Genomic DNA, 19,662 nt, shown 5'->3' with positions numbered 1-19,662 from the left:
CTGATGTCTTGTTATGCATCAATTCAGTGACATTCAAATTGGCAATGGCGTTGATGTTATTGTCTTTGACAGCAAATGCCTAAGCAACCCGAAAAACTCCTGAAACAAAGTATCCTTTTATGCATCGCTAAACAATGATATCTGTATTTGCTTCATGTTTACCTTTTATGCATATAGCATTGTTGTTTGCGGTAGACGGTCGCCTTCACTGCAACCCCATGGAGATAAGTGGCCCATTGCATTTAAATTCTGTCCACTTTCTGTAAACACACTGAGCAGAGCGTCGTGGCACTCACGCACACATGAAGACGGTGTGGAATGACAGGGCCACAAACACGAGGCCATCCAAGACAATCTATTAAACGATGGAGCACAGATTATAGCTGCTGTGTAGGCTGAAGCAGACAAATGAGAAAGTAACTGAAGTCTGCAGATATTACCTTAACACAGACGGAAAATGCATCTATTCAGATAAACGCTGCTGTACCATTTGATGAGGCAGTTTAGACTGAAGGGAGGTAGTGCGGGAGTAATGGTGCAGGAAAAAAACATTCTTTCTTCTGATCCCTGTTGGTTTTGCTGATGCTGTTCCATCTATAGACATACGTAAATATTTTGCAAAGGGTAACCTATCCACTTTAGTCACACTTTTTAGTTTACCACACTAACACTGGGCTTCATGCCTCTTGTGGCTCTGCCTCTTGTCACCTTGTTGCGCCTACCTGGGCCATGCTATTGATGGTGGGAGGGGACCTTTTTTTTTGTTTGTTTATAAATTCAATCTATTTAATCTTGTGTTTTCCCATTTTTGTGTACAAAGCACATATTAATGGTTCTCGGAATCAATAATTGGCTCATTATTTTCAGAGTGCTTGTGGAAAATAAGGGGGTGGGGGGGAAAAAAATAATCGCCCCTTGCTTCAAGACTCAGGCAGCTGGGCTTTCAGCTATGCCATGCCTGCTGCTCAATGTTTACTGTCTCACAAGAACAATGCCACCACTAAATGTTTATGTCTCCCTCAGATCAATACCCGATGCTACCTTAAGTGTCTCTGTTAGAGAAATGGCGCTGCTAACTGTTTCCTGTCTCTATAAGAACAATGCCATTTTAATTGTTTACTGCTCTCTGTCAGATCAATGCCAACTGCTAACCTAACTGTGACTGGAGGAATAAAATGCCACAACTAACTGCCTCCTGCCTCTATGAGAACAATGGCAATCTGTTTACTGACTCTATCAGATCAATGCACGCTGTGAACCTCAGAGCCTTTTTAAGATTACGAAAAGAACAGGCACTGTGCAGAGGCTGTGACCAACATGGTTTACAGCAAATTGTTCTGATTATATGCAAGTTCAGTGTACACAGCTAGAGGAAAATGTTCATCTTCTAGTGTGAAACGCTGATGATAAATGATCAAAACCATGCAACCTAGGGGGGGGGTAGGAGCAATCGCTGTTAAATATTTCTGGCGATGGGATTTTACGAGATAAATACATCAGCTTGGCTCAACCTTCTCTCATGGCCGCCTAGGCTGAGGGCCAGCTTACTATCATGACTAACATAATGCCAGCCAGGATCAATTTTCTGTGTAAATGCCTCCAGCTTGCCTCAGGTATTATGGACCTACAGCTACAGCTGGTCAATGGAAACATGGCTTCAGCTCAAGAGTGAGTGTGGGACACTAACTTTAGCAGGACTGCTTAGTCGTAGAACATACTATATCTGATAACTGTTTTCCATTTATTAATGTGTCTTGCAAGCTGTTAGTTTCTGTCTGGTTCAGTACCTGGATACTGTAGCAAGTAGCCAACCAGGATGGACCAATTAATAAGCTTGATAAAATAGCTCGATAGTGTTGTTGAATTGACCAAGCTTTCACTCGGAACCTTGCACAAATTCCTATTGGCTTAGAAAACTCTTATCTAACTATTCCTCCACTATATGTAATAGTTACCAACAACCCCTCCACAATAAAAATAAATATTGGGGTCCTCTGGTCAAAGTAATGAGGTCACATGCTCATCCAGAGATCACACTCAAAGAAGGGAATAACACACTCAGAGAGAGGTTTCTTACCAGGAGGTCACACCCACGATCACATCTAGGCTGTTATCACAGTTCAGTAGAATTGTAACAATATGCAGTGTAATTTCTTACTACTCCTTGAAATCTGTTCAGTTCAGTGGGTGGTTCAACCCTAATCTCACAATTAGTTTTCACAATTTAAAGCCCTAATTTTGAAATTCATCTTATAATTTGGTTGGTGATGAATTTTTATATCTATTTGAATCTCGTTTAGTGGATATGATTACTGTTCCAAAATTATTCATATATTTAGTTCAATTCAACTTGCTTTTGATATGATATATTTACATATTTTTAAATTAAATTAAATAACTTGGCTCTGTGTTTCTTGTGGTCCCTTAACCCGTGTGAAGTGGTGACATGTTGTCTCTCCAGTGCTGCACAATTCCTCTCCTTTCCAAGGAGTATTATAAGATTTTTAATGACTGCAAGGCTTGTGAATAGTGGGTCGATCATGCGACTGTATATTTTTCACGTTTGAAAGTGTTTGAAAGTGCAGCTCTGTCAGTGTGAACACAGCCAGCCGTCTTTGGGAAGTTGTGTCAGCTTGTCTCTTTGACCAAACTGCGTGCTGAATCTGCACTGCACCAGTTCACATTCTGCCTGCTCCTGCTGTTCTCCAGCTTTGTGAGTGCATGCCTCTGTGGAGCCTTCCCCTTGTCGTCTCTCCCAAAAGCTCTGATCTCCTTCAGTGGTGTTCTTTCCTTCAGGGTTCCTCCCCCTGAGATGCTCACATAGCTCTGTCTGGGCACCTTCAGCTGACACTATCTAACAGCTCCCTCAGTGAGACTATCCCATAGCTCCCTCCTGTCTAACTGTACTGGCTTCTGATGTTGTAATCTCAGGTGACTTCTAGATTGTTGACCTCCATGCCACCAGCTAGCATGGAGTTACTGCTGGCATCTATTCTGCCATGTCTGTGGCCTCAGTCCCTCTACCTGTATATTCTCTATCCCTGGTGGCTCTTCTTTCAGCCTGTAGCCTCATTCACCTCCTTCTTAGTCCCTGCTGCCCAGAGAACCTACGGAACATGCCGTTGAGTACAGCCCCCTGGCCAGGCACCTGTGTTGCACTAGAAACCCAAAGGTGAACCATGTAAATTATGTTCAAATAATGACTTTTGATAGAAGGCTACAGGAATGTACTTTACCCTGAGAGTACAGAAATTATGTCTCAGCTCATTGAGGGAAGGCAGCAAAAGTGCCATAGCAAAGGTATCCATTTTTAGCCATTATGATAAATCCACAACAAATTTAATTAATCTCAATAGAGATGATGCCCATGTGTTTCAAAACGTTGGAGAAAAACAGATGCACTTATTACAGTATGTAATCTGTAATCAAATCTTTGTTGATTGAGGTTTTCTAACTTACTCCACACACTGTAGGGCTTTGGTGAGCAAGTGAAGCAGAGGTCTTGCCTCCATTTTCCATTTTCTTTAAATGTTAGTGACCTCCATTGGATGATCCTTAACAGAATCGTTGGCTGAAAAAGTGTTGCTGTCAGGTGAAATCTCAACATACAAAGCAGGTGCTCTGTGTGTCATACACAAGAGAATATTTTCCTCTCTTTTGATGGAGACACAAGGTTTTGTCAAATATACAATATTTATAAGTCAATTAAGGCTTACCAAGATGGACAATGAATAAATTGCTTTGTTTTAGTTCTAAGGATAATGAGTTTCCAGACTAAAACTAGAATATAGTTTTTTTTTAGACATTTAAAAACTTTAAATATAAATAGGCCCTGATATATGCACTCTTTTAAGCTGACAAGGAAGCAGCTTTGTGCTGTCTTCATAAACGGCTTTTGCTGTCTTCAAGAAAAAATGCTTGATATTTACTTTCCTTTTTTCATTCACGTTTTTCCAAAATTTCCTTTACCAATATTAAGTAAGTAGCACAAAAAGTCTCTCTTTCTTACTGTCTCACTCTCTCTCAAGAAGAGGATTGTGGGTTGTTGCAGGGGGAGTGGGGAAACAGTGCTGTGAGAAGGGACTGAACTTTTCTGGGTTGTTTCTGTGACAGTTGTGCTCTCCCATTTTGTTCCAGTGCTTACTGGCTCTTTTTCTAAAAGCGATGTTGACGCTTCGTCAGCTAGACCTCAGACGGGGTCAAATGGAGAATTTAGAATGTTGACAGCCCGGCCCAGACTAAAATGTTGGACCTGATGTGTTCATCTCTGTTGAAGGTTGTTAGATTGCTTTTGAGAAGAAGGTTTGGGCAGACAGCATAAAGTCTGCCTCACAAATGAATAAGGCTATTGTTGTTGTTTGTTTCAGGGAAATACATTTGGTTAAAAAACCGCTTAGAAGTGGGTTTTGGGTGAAGGAGTCTTTTGTGCCAGTGTGCCATTGCTGACCCCATCTAAAAAGATACTGATGTCCAAAACAGGGTTTTACAGAGGGTTTTAATTCACTTCAATAGACTGGCTGGGATGATGAAGATGATATTGCTTTGGTCTAAAATTAAACATGTAATGTCCTTCCACAGACAAGCATACATGATCCTGTATAACCCAGATGATATACTTGACGTGTCTGCAAAAGTCACTGAGGAGGGAAAGGATTACACAATTTATGTTAGCTTGGAAACTATGAGGCGTTTTGTGTGCAGGGAACTGGGTCATAGATACCTGTGGTTGCAGGAGAGCCAGATGAGACACCAGTTAATGACCCTAATAGTGCAGACACTGAGGTATTGACAATCAGGAAAAGATCCACTGATACTGGGAAAGATGATCCACCACCTACACCTGACAAAGATGACGGCAGTGTGGTTTGGGCGCTGTTCAGGATGCAGAATGGTTTGAAATAGACAGGGAGTGTCAGTGTGGGGGAGTGGGGACCAAAGTTTCTTAAAGACACAGCTCCCCACCATGAGTCTAATGGAGGCTGGAACAGTGAGTGGGGTGAACCCCACCTGTCAGCTCAGAGCCCCAGAGAACTCCTGGGGCTCCTAACCAAGAAGGCGGTGGCTCCCACAGTGGCCAAGAGACCCTAATAGTGTCTTTGTTTCAGGAAAGTGTGTCTGACGACAGTCTGTTGTGTATAAGTTAAAAACATCAACATTGGGCTGGTATTGCTCAATCAAGGAAAGGACTGTGAACAAGTGGATCATTGGTTTTCATTCAGGGCTTTGGAGGTGTTTGGTTTTGGCCAAACCTTCAGGTCTTTTGTGAGACTTTTGTACTCCCGAGTACAGAGCATGATTAAAATCAACAGTGCTGTCAGTGCTCCTTTCCCAGTCACTAGGTGGATCAGGCAGGGGTGTCCCCTCTCTGACCTCCTATAATATTTAGCCTTGGAACCTCAGCTCTGCTCCTTAAGGAACCATCTGAGAGGTGTTATTGCTCCTGGAGTCCAAGGGGACTTCACCTGTTAAATCAATGGCCTATGTGACACTGTTGTGCTGAGGAAGTGGGATGGTGCCTGTGGCCTTTCTGTGTGTTTGGGGCTGTTTGTAAGGGCAGCATCTGTGAGGATCAATGAGGACAAGAATGACACTTGACGGAGTGTCACTCTGACAATTGACGGATTTTCCCATGACTAATTATTAAAGCGCAAGGAACTGATGGGGTAACAGACGCAAATAGTTTATTCAAATGGAGGGGGCTGAGGGATATTCATTTTGAAAGGAATGGTGACAGGCTTTTGCATAGGTTCTTTGTCAAATCTGTGGTTGGGGAGCAAATAAAGGGGCCTGACATTAGATGGAGGTTGTTTCTGGGTGAAAATCGTAAGATCCATGATTGTTTAGCTGTTTTGAAATCTGTAATTATGTCTCGTGAAACTGGAGTTTGTTTTTATGAGGCAAATGACAATCTGGCCGAGTTCTGCAACGTAAAATAAATAAAATGGGTGAAATGGAGCTGACATGTCAGGGCTGACATTGGTCTTGTCTTTAACAGTGTTGTGCCTTTTTGTTTTGTTTTTTCTTTTCTTTTCTTCTGGTGGGTTCATGGAGGTTCTGGTTTCTCTGGTTATGATTCTTTCTATATCAGACCCCTTACATGAAAATAAAAAGGCAATTAGTACCATTTTCAAAGCTATTTGTTGGGACAGATTGTTGCAATAGAGGGCTTTTAAAAGTCAAAAGTGTCTCTCTATATATCTTTCTATCTCTCTATATATCTCTATTGCTCTCTCTCTCTCTCTCATTCTGTCTTTCACTTTCTCTCTCTGGATCTCAGACAGAGCTTATAGGCTGCTGATACATTCTACCTGCCTGGCAGAGACACAAAATAAACCTTATGACCATCAGGCCTCTGCTTCCAGCGCATTATCTATAACCAGATCCACAGTGACTATAATTCTACTCTATCTCTTCTGCCCCTTCGCTGAATTCACATGCCACGAGAGCACTCAAGAAAGAGCTGTTGCACTGAAAAAAAGCTGGTGTGGTGCCATAAAATTGAAACATTTTTTCAATAACTTGTATCTTATATGAGGAAAGAGAATACCTTCACAGCATCACAGCGATGTTGCTCAATCCTGCTCTGCATTGCTACAGCCCCACAGGAAGTCAAATGGATAGACATAGCAAACATGAGCAAAAATACCAACATGCACAAAAATTCAGACTATCCATCTCCATGCTGCTTACTGTAGTTTTTCATGAGTTTTAAGCACCTCTACATGGGATTTCTGAATATTCCCTCTGGCAGAATTTGTCTAGGTGCTTCAAGTCTTGATTTTTCATTTGTGAACTGCTTTCTTGTAGTTGATCCATAAATGTTTGATTGGACTGAGGACTGGGAATTGAGATAATCAGCTGAGAACATTTTTATGTTCAGTTAACCATTTGTTTGTAGGTTTGGATGGATATTCATTTTCATGCTGGGATGTCCATTTGCGTTTGAGTTTCTTGGCAAAGTGAACCAAATTTTTTGGCTGAAATGGTACTGGTACCTGTAATTATAACTCTGTAATTATAACTCTGTTTGCCTAAAGGAGGAGTCCAGGACATGCAGATACAGAACAACTTTAAAACACAGTAAATCTCCCATCACATTTCACAGTGGGCATGGGTTCTTTATTAACATAATCGTTGCGTTTTTATGACAAATGTAAGACTGATAATGACATCATTGTCATTACTTTTTTTGTGAATTCCTTTACAAGTCATCTTCCAACCCTCTTTTACACCGCAGGAAGACAAGAAGCCTTTGAATGTGTCTGTATTGTTTCAGAGGTTTCCGTTGCTCTTCCGTTATCAGAGCACACAAAAACACTCGCAGCACACAAAACAAAGATGTAATTGCTTAAGGTCTGACCTTGAAAATGAGTGGCAGGTGGGCATCATTGATTCTGTCCATGCATTCAAGATACTGCTGTTCCATTCAGGTGTGACAGAGGACCTGCAATTATTTTGCTTTGTAAATGGGAACAATGGTACTCTGATGTAACAGGTCTAGATGAGCTGGGATCACCCACTATTATTACAATGACAAAAATGCAGATTCTGACTCACACAAATGGCAAAAAAATAACATCAACTGTCTATCTTTATTGTAAAGACAGTGAAAACTACAGAGCAGGGAAAACAACACTATAGCCGGCCTGTAGCCCTTGCCGTAAAGAAAGAAAAACAACACCAAAATCCACCTGGGATTGTCTTTAGTAAAGAGGGAAAGCAACACTACATTCTGCCTGGGATTGTTATTGTGAAGAGGCGACAAAATCATGGCCTGTCTTGGGTCTGTCTTGAAACGAGAGGGAAAAGCAACACTATGAACCATCTGTGATCCTAAATAAACACAACATCAGCACCTCTCTGTAAAGTCCGCATGCTCCTGTCAGTGGGACTGACAGTCTTGTTTGGGGAGATGACAGTGCTTTCTGCAAACGCAGTAAATCAGCATAAAACTCAGACGTATCCAGGCAGTAACGTTGCCTCACAGTAACCTGTTTCAACTTTCGTATTCATTTTTAGGTCGGCCTCACGGACTGAATGCACAATGACATATATGCTAGTTTTACCTATCTGAAGATAAACAAACAGAATCCTCTCTATACTGTAGAATTCCACTATATACAAATTGTATCAATCAGAGGGTTGTAGAAGAAATTTGGGAAATGATCATCTAACTCATCATATATGTGAGCAATCCACTTTTTCTTGGGGATTTCGACAGTTTGGGGACAATATGATGCATCCTTGTGACAATATCATTATAAACAAATTAATATGTTTTTCATAGTCGCAGAACTCCTTTGTTAATCAGATCCAGGAGGCCAAACCCAGGCTCCAGTGGACTTATTTTTTCACCACCTGATCATTCCCTCTTATTTGTATTCTGGCGGTTTTCTCAACTTCAAATTGTATTTGTAATTAAGTGGGAGGCGAAAACCTGTGCTCATCGACACAGTGACGCCAAAGGATACCAAAGAGGGTTTCCAGCTCTGCTGGGCAAGAGTGTTACAGTGCCATCTTCGGTATCACTGGGGACCATTGTAATAACCTGTGACATCTGGTGTCAGCAATCTATGCATGTATGTGTGGTGTGCAGGTCTGTGATCACATTTAACTATGAGCACAGTCACAGCATGAGAATTAAGTTAATGTTTGAACCATGGGTCAGAAAAGGGACTTCCTATCTGCAGCTAAAGGGAGGAACTTCCTGTCTGTGAGATTAAGCAGAGATATTGCTGAGGGACATAGTCTTCCTCGACTGACTGGATCATCTTTGTCCTTGACTGTGTCTCAAAGCATGAGATTATGGTCTTTATCCACTAACAAGAAACAGCCTCACCTCGTTGGTGGGACAGCTGCAACATGTCATTTTTATTTCCTTTTTTTCCATGACCCTGCAAAACTCAACATCAAATGGACAGACCACTATGCCTGGAAATTGGATTGTTTGAGGATTTTCAAATTTAATTTTCTCTGCCAGACCTGGTGGAGCAGGGAAGCGTTATGGAGGTGTTGAACAATCTCACACAATAAAAGCAAAAGTAGACTTGTTTATTCCACAGGCGATCATGCTGACCTGCACTGCACAACAGGATAGAGGACTCTGTCCAACTCAGACTGACCCTGCATATATGGTACTGCTCTCTGTGAAGGTCAAACCAACCTGATTATATTTACTGCAACACTCTGTCCAAGTCAAACCTACTTGATTATATTCCGTACAATACTCTATCCAGCTCAACTTGATCTGGTGATAGTCAGTACAGTACTCAATCCAGTTCAAAATGACCTGGTTATATTCAGTACAATATTCTATCCAGGTCAAAATGGGTATGGCTAGAATACTCTGCCCAACTCAAACTGACATGGTTATGTTTGGTACAATACTCTGTCTCAAAGCAGGCCACATGCTGGAAATGTACAGTACAGACTGCTCTGTTTCAAAGGTAAATTAATATGAATGTAAATTACTTGGCAGCCAGAACATCATGTTTAATGGGAATTTGTTTGCACTATGAAAAATGAAAAAAAAAAAACACAAATTAAATTTATTTATGGAAATTGTAGTTTGTGATTGCGCTGTTCAATTAAACCATCAATTAATCATTCTCTAGACTAATTAAAAGGCCTCTATCACTGCAGTACAATGGACAGCATCCATCTCACCTGGGCACCACAAAGACAGCCTATAGAGAGCCCGTGCTCTGCAGATGCAAGAAACACCTGCAGTCAATTGAAAATTACAGGTAGTCAATTATTCAGCATGCAGTCAGTGTGTAGTTGTGTTTTTTCTTACAGGATGTGCTTTACTCAAGTTCATTGATAGCTCTGCCAGGCTACTGGTATTGCATTTACAGTGTTTAATAAAACTACAGACCTAACCTGTATTACACCCCTTCCATGTACTGTACCTATAGCCCCACTCAGAACAGCCTCCACACATGCTGTACCAAAGCTAATAATGAAATATGACTTCAACAAGAGTATGTCAGAGCATAAGAGAGGGACAGTAGCTCAGTTGCCATTTTAAAGGCTGACCAATGCAAAACACAGGGAGAAAATGCCTGTCTGTGGTTTGTTAATAACTGGACACATGGTGATAGGGCAGGTAAGGTTCACAGGGGGTGCTTGAGGGGTATTCCACGCCAGCAATTAGTATTCCATGCCAGTAATTAGTATTCCTTACAGGCCACCTCTTAGATGCTCTCTCAGACCTCTTATGAGCACTAAATGAATAATTAGGCACACTATGCATAAAAGAAAATCGGTAGGCCTAACATCATAGGTACGCTTTCTGCAACAAGAAAATCATTGTCACTTAAGCAAGAAGGCAAGCATGCATTATTTAGCTTTTTGCGTTTCATTGTTTAAAGTCCTGTTTTTTGAGGACATCCAATAAACTAAAATTTTTCTAGCTCCTTTGTTTTAAAGTTAGAGCATACCACAGCCCAAAAAATGTGTTTTACAAATTTATATTTCCTTTCATCCCATACCCTAAGTCCAGCAAAGTGCTAGCATTATTCCACCATTGAGTTGATATGACAATGCACTCCTGAACTCCATTGCCATCTTTTCCCCAGCAGTCGGGCACCAGTCTTACAGACTTCCTAGCCATGTCCCATGTATTTGCATGCATTACACCCTTAGTTATGTAGTGCTGCTGGCAAGTGACAATAGAGGGCAAATCATGAGGAGAAATTCTGATATCACCAGCCAGCAAGCACTGAAACCCAGAGTGGAAGAAATATCTCTTCCCTTTAGATATACAACACATTTCACAGAAAAATCTTCACAGAAAAAGTTTCTATCCATCCTTTGATGAAATAAAATGAGGTAGACAATAGGACTTTACTTACATATGCAATAATCATAAATTACTTTGTTTTATACAGAGAGGGTCTGCTTTTCTTAAGGCTTACAAGTATTTTAAATACTTGCAAAAGCGTCACCTCAAGTAATAAATAACTCAGGCATGTATACTGATCTGGGACACTGAGACTTGCACATGTTAAATGTGGAAGAAGTGTGAAGACTTTTTTCGGTCCCGGTGAATAATAATTTGTAATTGAAGGTATTCCCATGGGTAAGTGCAAAATAGTGATGGGTAAGAATGCTAACAGAAAACTGTGACATAACTAATGTGATGTAACAAGGCTCAAAGCAAATGCAATGAAGTTAAAGCAATTGCACACATATGTTAATACATGTGGGAGGTAGGCACTAACCTTAGTGCTAACATACAGGAGGCTGTTGTAATTGCTGCAGTCATTGTAGCGAGAAGGTGTCACTGAAGTCACAAAAAATTTCGAAAGTGTAATTAAATAATGCCATCTTCTATCTATTTGTTCAACTGTTCTTTTTGTGGATCAATTTTCATTTTACACTTATGTGTAGTCACTGGGCTGGTGGCTAATTGCACATCAAATCACTTCACAACACACAGTTTTTAAAGGAACAGCCCATAGTTAAATCTGGTTATTTAAAGCTGTCACACATAATTACTCTTAGTAGATTATCTGCAAACACAAACAACATTCCACATGCAGTTTCTTTAACTGCACTTGCACAATAGTGGGCCTTTTCAGTGCTCTTTGTAGACCAGGCCCCTTGAGTTATTATTTCTTGCAAAATGTTTACTGTACTTAAAAGCAATACAACTTGAAGCCACGTTAATGAGAATGTATAGTGTAAGGCACCAATATTTGCTCAAGACAAACAGCACACAGTACACTGCTGCCGTGTAATAGCTTTATTTTAAAACAGTCCCAGGCAAGACCAGGAGCTCTGGCAGCGGGTCATCCTGCTTGTGTTATCCCTCTCACTGTGTACCCAAGTGAGCTGGAGTGAAAACATTTAAATACATGGTATGGGGTAGGGCAGGTTGCATGGGAAGATGACAGTCAGGTGGGAATAATTAAAAACTCAGCAACCTGTTAGTTTCCCCTGTCAGGCTTGTAGGACACACCTTCTGCCCCTCCCATGTGTGTGATTGCCTCTCTACTGCTCAGCAGGGGCTTTATGTCTGCTTTTAAGCCTACAGACCATGTTAGATGACTGAGGCTGCCAATGACATAATATGTCACAGAGCCAGTTCCCCATTTGTGCTGCTGTCCTGCATCAACCAGAGAGAATAACTACGAGGATAATGGGGAGCCCAGAGAGAGAGACTGGAGAAAAGGAAGAAAATGAGCTGCAGCCAGTCACTGAGAAAGCAATGCTTCCTCTTAAATTTTGTAAAAGGACCCCATCAGAGAGGCAACAGCATGGGCTACATGTAGGCTCCTTCTCCCCAACTCTTATCATAATGTGATGGTTGAGTATGTGTGAATTCTCCCCTGACTACTCACAACCCCCCCCCCTGTAGGCACCCCCTACACCCCTAAAATCAGTCACACTGGTTTAATGAGCAAGTGGTCTAGTTAGCACGTTAACATATACTGTAGATGGACCTGCTTAGGATGATATGGAGTTAGGATGATATTAGAGTTAGTTAGTTTCATTAGAATTGCGGGTGAGAGTGTTTTTAAGGTTCATAGATTGGCCTTTTTGACAGCTGATAGTCCACCAGGTAGTGCTTGTCCCAGGGCAAGTCCTGTAGAGCTGACAGAGGCCTAGCCAAAAAGCAGAGCTGCATGCTAAAGGCCATATGGTCCACATGAGATGATACTCCACTGCTTTTGATGTGCAAAGACTGCCTTTGTATTCCTGAGCGTATGTAGCCCCTTTACAGTTAAACACAGGTGTGTGGGTGTGTAGTCTTCACAGTCTGACAACCGTAGCTCATTCAAAGAAAAATAAATGGGGTGTGTGGATTTGTGCCAGCTGAAAATTCTGGTGATTAACAGCATTGCGTATTCATTGATCTTACTTAATAGATCCGGGGAACCCAGTCCTGAATGAGAATACATTCCACACCATTGAACAAGTCATTTGTACCCCCGTTTACATACAGGCCATTGTGGTCATTGTGGTACATTCTATATTTGAGTTCTGCATTTTTATTCAGTGATGTAAATGTTCTTATCTCCATTATTGTGCATCTCATTTGTTGAAACACAATTAGTTCTGAAGAGAACTGAGCAAGGCTTAACTGCAACAGTTGAAGTTTGTAATTATTATAATAGAATTACAGAAATTGTAATGTTTTTATATAGAAAAGCTGCAATCATTGCACAGAGGAGACATCTGTATAGCACAGATGGGGCACAAAGGGGAGATGTATTCCCATACAGTAACTGTAGCTCCGAAGAATTCATACTAAAGCATAACTAAAATCATATGGGGAGTAGCTGATATATTTTAAAAATACAGGACATGAATTAGATTGAAATGGATCAATTACAGTTTAGTGGCATCTTCATGCACCCCACTTTAATTAACTGACCTTAGCCTAACATTTTCAAATTACTACCTAATTAAAAGATTAATGTGCCAGTGTACTAGGGCATAAGTTGGAATGATCTGATGGAATGAGTTTTGAGGAGATGGTGCAAGAGAGGATTTACAGTATTAGTATCTGAACATGAATGACATCAGCCATATCGAGGTTTCTACTGACCAAGCTCATAAATAAGTTTACACACTGACCTTCTCCTTATTTACATTATATCCTGGTTTATACTGACTGTGTCCTGGCTGACACAGATAATAATTGATTAAAATAACTGAAAGCAATAAAGTTGCACTTGCGACTTATGTCTATTTGTATCCACTGCCTCACTCTACCTGGGTGTTACTGAGAATAACATTCAGCGGGAACTTGTGACATTTACTCCAGATAAGTCCTGTGTTTTGCAGACAGGCTACTCTATCACATTCATGAATGTGGAGAAATTAATACAAATATTATTCTTAAAGGCTCAGTGTGGAATTGAGACCATTTTATCCGAAACCTGCTCCATGCCCTTCGGGGTCCCTTGTTGTTTATATCTCCGACTGCTCAGCTTTGACAGTCATGAGTGAAAGCAAATCCCTGGCTGCTGCTTTCCTTTACTGCTTTTCATAAAGCACATAAAGATCAGCCTCAGGTTTGCCGTTGTCAATACTGTGCGGCTTGAGTAGAGGCTACCGGAATGATGGAATTTGGGAAACACTTATCTGCTCTGTATCCTGCAGGAGCCTTTGTGTGCACAGTAGCATCACACCACGGCATCAATCTCCCACACGTTAAATGAAAAATAAGTAACTGAGGGACAAAAATGAGAAGCTCCCGTAGGAGGAACGGGAGATAGAGACAGAGAGAGAGAGAGAGAGAGAGATTGCCAAAAAAGAGCTAAAGAGAAAGAACATAAGAGGGAAAAGAGCAAGTCAAACTGTCAGATTGATCTGATGTGGAATAATAGTGAAATGTGATGTGTTTTTATTACACCGTGCCCTGCTGCACAGTGGAGACCTCAGAACTAATAACTCAGTGCTTGAGTAGCCCGGCTACTAGTGACAGCTGTCAAAGCACTCTGTGGTGTTTTGCTTTGTTTTTTTTTTCCTCAGCTTATTTTAATAAAGGCTGTTCCTGGGCACAGCAGGACACCAAGGTTTGTTTACAAACAGAATGGGTTTCAAATTTTCCAGAATTCTTTGTCATCACGACGCAGATTGTTCATGTTGTTTAGATAAACTGTCCCAAAACAGACAGGAAATTGTGGTAAATTCCTGAGGTGTTCAACTCGGAGGTCTTTGAGTGAAGAAGTTTAGTTTTTAGGCTAATTTTTATGCTAAATTTTGAAATAGGGTGGATCACCACCTTTGCAATGGTGGAAACACAAAAGGGAGCATGACACTAAACCTGACAAAAACACTGAATATTTATCATTTTTTAGCAATGCATAATACACTATATGGCCAAAAGTATGTGGACGCCCCTCCTAATTATTGAGTTCGGGTGTTTCAGCCGCAACAACTGTTAACAAGTGCATAAAATCAAGCACATAGCCATGCAATCTCCATAAACAAGCCTTGGAAGTAGAATGGGTCGTACTGGAGAGCTCAGTGACTTTAAACATAGCACTGAAATTTCTGCCTTGCTAGATTTGCCCTGGTCAACTGTAAGTACTATTATTGTCAAGTGGAAGTGTCTAGGAGCAACAACAGCTCAGCCACGAAGCGGTAGGCCACACAAACGTACAGAGCAGGGCCGCCGAGTGCTGAAGGCCGTAGCATGTAAAACCCGCCTATCTTCTGTTGAATCACTCACTACAGAGTTCCAGAACTGACCATCTGGCCTATCCAAATATCTGTATGTTTGATAATACCACATTATCTGTATATATGTTACTGATCATAGATCTTCAAGGCAATTCTGGCAGTTGCACTACATCTAAAAGAAAATGAATAAAGTGTTTGTTGCATTATTGTTGCAGCCGATCATGAAATGGTTCTTCTTCTCAGAGCTCCCATGCAATAATCTAGGTGTCCTTTGACTCCCCTCTACTATTTTTTTCTGTGCAATCATGTTTTGTCACTTATAGATGTTTATGTCATTTACATACTCAGTTTCACTGGTTTGACCGAGATCAGTGTAGTTCAATATCATGCTGTGCTGTATTCTAGCCATGGCAAGATCAGCAATATATATGATTTTCTATTTAATAAAGTGATTACAAATAATGACTGTGGAAGCTACAGCAGATACTGTGTGGTTTTATACATACTCCTACTAAATGTTACTAAATGTTTTATGTGGTTCGTTAAGACCATCACTGCTCTACATCGTATTTGGGTATTCATTATAAAGTTGCCATGTGTAATTAAGCCACAGGATCAATGTCTTTCTCAGCTCCCTTCATCGTTGAATTTGCATTGATTCACTCTGGCCTCTTCCCATTCCTCCAATACATGTACAGTGCCAATTCTTCAGATGAAAAAAAAGACTGAAAATCAATGCTGTATTACCCTTGACCTTAACTGTGAACAACATTTTAAATGTGGCTATTTGGTCAATAATATATCAATAATTTAAGTCAAGAGGGTTTCACATAAATAATACAAGTACTTCATGTGTAATGTAAATGTCTTAAACGTCGCTACATCACTACATATTACATTTTCTGCACAAGCACTTACATTCTTCCGCATTCCATCAAAATGTATGTCAGTGCATATTTGATCAGTGGTTAATACATTTTTGGAAGAATGTCTCAGTTAAAACACATGGGCTGAGAGAATGTCCATAGATTAAGGATTAAGTGAAGGTGTGAACATTCTCCCAGGAAAAAATGTCAGATGTGGTTCCCCCTCACCGAGTAAAACTGATCTCATCAGGCTTTTCACTCAATTAAACTGCAACATTTGCTTGGTGGCTGCATGTTATTGGTTGCTTAATCCTAGTCAGATCAAAACCTGTGTTTTCCACTGACTGTGATCCTTTGCAAGGAATCCTTTGTGATGTGTTCTGTATCCAGAAAATAAAGTCGTGTTTCACCAGAATTGATCACAGACACACAAAAAGGTTGTGTGGAATACTTCACATTTATATTCCATTAAAGCTGAATGGAAATGAAATACTCATCATCAATGACACTGTGAAAAACTGTGAAGTAGCAAAATACGTCTGGGCTGAAACATTAAAAATGAACTTCACCATTTCCCGTGTTCTTCGAGTTTCGAGTAATAATGATTTGACAGCTTATCATGTTCATCTGAGTAATTACCAGTGAGGCACAGTGGGATTCTTATGTAATGTACCTTGTAAAAATATGCAGGTAATTTTTAAATTGAATTTCCTGGGGAGTGCTGTAAGGTGTAATAGTGTTGTTAATGATCTTGTAGCAGTGAGCAGTTCTCACTGTTCTCTTTAAAAATGTACATGTTAGAAAGACAGTATTCTCTGTTGAAGTCTAAACAGGTTTGCTCCCACAGGAAGAAACGTTCTGTGGTATTATCAAAAATTGTCCATGAATCACAACTTGTTTTGCCATGGGGAAAGTTCTCTCTGCCACTGATATTATTTATACTTAGTGGCCTCAGTGAATTCTTTTACATGGAAAATAATTCAGTATGTGCAGCATTGCTTGTCTATGTATTGCATCAGCCCAGCCAGTATCATCTGTTTCTGTCCACACATTGAGCCCAGGCTTATGAATGATGTCACTTCTCTCTGTCCACAGTTTATGATGAGGTATTCTCTCTTTTTCTCCTTTTCCCTTTGGGTGGAGAAGCTATATTATTTTGTGAATGTCAGCATTTTTTAAATGATGATAATGACATTCATTTTTTAAGGAAAAAGAAAACTAAAGAAGTCATCACAATTAGGCAGAAGAAGTCCCTTCTCAAAAAGACACCCTGTGTGTAGGACAAATACCTCATATCTCTGTGATGGGTGCATTAAAATTGAAAAATGGGTGTAAGTCCTGAGTCTGGTGCTCTCTGTTTGGGCTGTCCGACTGCTACAGGGATCCATTAAGGACATATTTCTTCCTAAATGACTCCATAAAGTTTCCAAATTTCATCTTTATGATGGACAGAATCCCTTTGACAGCAGTTCTGTCTGTGTGATGCGGGATGAATGGACTTGACAGTGTGTATGTCATCTGGAAACGCGTTTCTCTTCCCCACTCAGAAATGTAACAACTAAATCTTATCTCCTTTGTCAACAAGTTCCGGGAGTCTTTAAAACCTTTCAGCTGCCAGATCCTTTGCCTGGGCTATGACCGTGCTGTTCAGTCTCTAATGTTGGCTGTGGAAAAGCCAGGCCTTGATGGAATTTTAAAGATCCAAATGTCATTGCCACTCTCAAATATAGTAACGAAAAGCAGTTTTGAGAAAGATACCAGGGAGGCACAATGGATTTTTGGATGGAAGGAAATGCTGATTCTATTTTTAGAAGTACAAACAGAAAACATTACTAAACACCTATTACAGACCAAGAATTTGTTAACAATGCAATCACACACAAAACTGATAAAGGTTTAAAATGGAAATGCAACTGCTAAGCAGTGCTCCTGTTATTTAGTGTGTCTTCTGTTCATTATCTTACTGAAGCCCGAATCAAGTATTAGAAACATAGTATAGGAATGGAGTCACATTCCACACTTCTACTTTACTAGATGTGAGATTGTGTTATGCAGAAATTTTAAACCCAATACAGAGATAATGCCATCCTCCCTAAAATCTCCAGTGCTTTTTAATATTCCCTTTAGAACTGCAGTTGTGAATCATCTGGCCGTTTTATATTAAAGGAGGTTAATTACATTATAAAAGGCCAACATGTTATGTAGGATCTTTTAAGATATCCCCCCCCCCCCCCCCCCCACATCCCCACCTTCATAAATCCACAGTTTCACCCCACCCACACTCCAGTCGGACAGAGAAGAAGAAGTCAGTGTTCTAGGCCAGCTGTCCAGAGTTCACCACAACCTCAGTGCAGAGATGAGCAGCATCAGATCAATACCTGCTTTAAAAATGTGACCTCACAGGTATCTCTCCTGCTCCCCAGAAAGACAGAGGAAAGTACATTGATCCCGGAGTTATAAAAGTCACCTTCTCCGTATATCACCTTGGGTGGATCTCCCTGGAGAATTATAGTGTGAGAAGAATTCAGTGCATCTATTAGATGTAATGAGTTCAAGTTTAGAATGACACAAGAAAACATAATTATTTCAGCGTTTGTTTTCTCATTCCTGAAAAAGCAGTGAGTACATTTTTTGTTATGTATTGTTTACTCATTAGTCTTGATCTGTACAAATGAGACATGAAATTCATTTGAGTTCATCTTTTCGTGGTTTTATTGCCTGCTTGTTTTGACAAAAAGTGCATAAATGCAGACATTTCATCAATACAAACATGACTAATGACTTAAACCAGAGAATGTCATTTGTATTGGCTGACACACCTCTTAATATACAGTTATTCTGTATACATTGCATCAATCTGAATCTCATAAAAAATACTTCAGATTTACTGTTTGATCAAGGACTATATTAGTAAAGAAAATGACATATCCTATAGTACTGTTACAAATTCCCCAAATTTTGTCACTTACATTTTAGGCTAGATTTTTTTCCCCCATAAAATGTGAAACATCTCTATTTATTCTACCATAATACCCAGAGATTAATAGATCAGCTGTTTGATCCCATTCTAACTTAAAATAAGTAATTCGTTATAGAAACCTTTTGTGTAAATCATTAACTGTAACCAGGGAACTCTTGAATAAGCTTTCATTAAATAGCAGAGTATATAATGGCCGGTTCTAAAAAGATAGACAAGCAAAGGGATGCGTTTCAATATATTCATTCTTTTTGATAATTAAAAAGAATAAATCAATAAATAGGACAGTTCCAGTGTTTCTGTACTACTGACACAACAATGATGCAAGGATTACAGCTTCCCTTTAGGCTATGTAGTGCTTTTGTTTGTTTTGGCTTGTACGCATTTTTATTTCAGATTTGTTATATTATTCTAATAAATATTTCACCTTGATTCTTTCAGTTTGATTCTGGAAATATTGCATTATCATATATGGTATATTATACAGCTCCCAAATAATCTTGCATAAATTAATTCTGAATTTTACTTTCACACTTGTACATAGCAAGGTTAATAAGAATGAGACGCTTAGCAGCCAGATTGTATCACCACATGGTAGTGAGCCTGCTTGAGATTTATAATCATCTGATTTACCACACGTCCACTCTGATCACGTCTTACCATGACTTTGTATGCAAT

Source organism: Megalops cyprinoides, chromosome 11 (genome assembly GCF_013368585.1).
Source record: "Megalops cyprinoides isolate fMegCyp1 chromosome 11, fMegCyp1.pri, whole genome shotgun sequence".
In the NCBI taxonomy this organism is placed as follows: domain Eukaryota; kingdom Metazoa; phylum Chordata; class Actinopteri; order Elopiformes; family Megalopidae; genus Megalops; species Megalops cyprinoides.
This window is presented reverse-complemented; position numbering follows the sequence as displayed.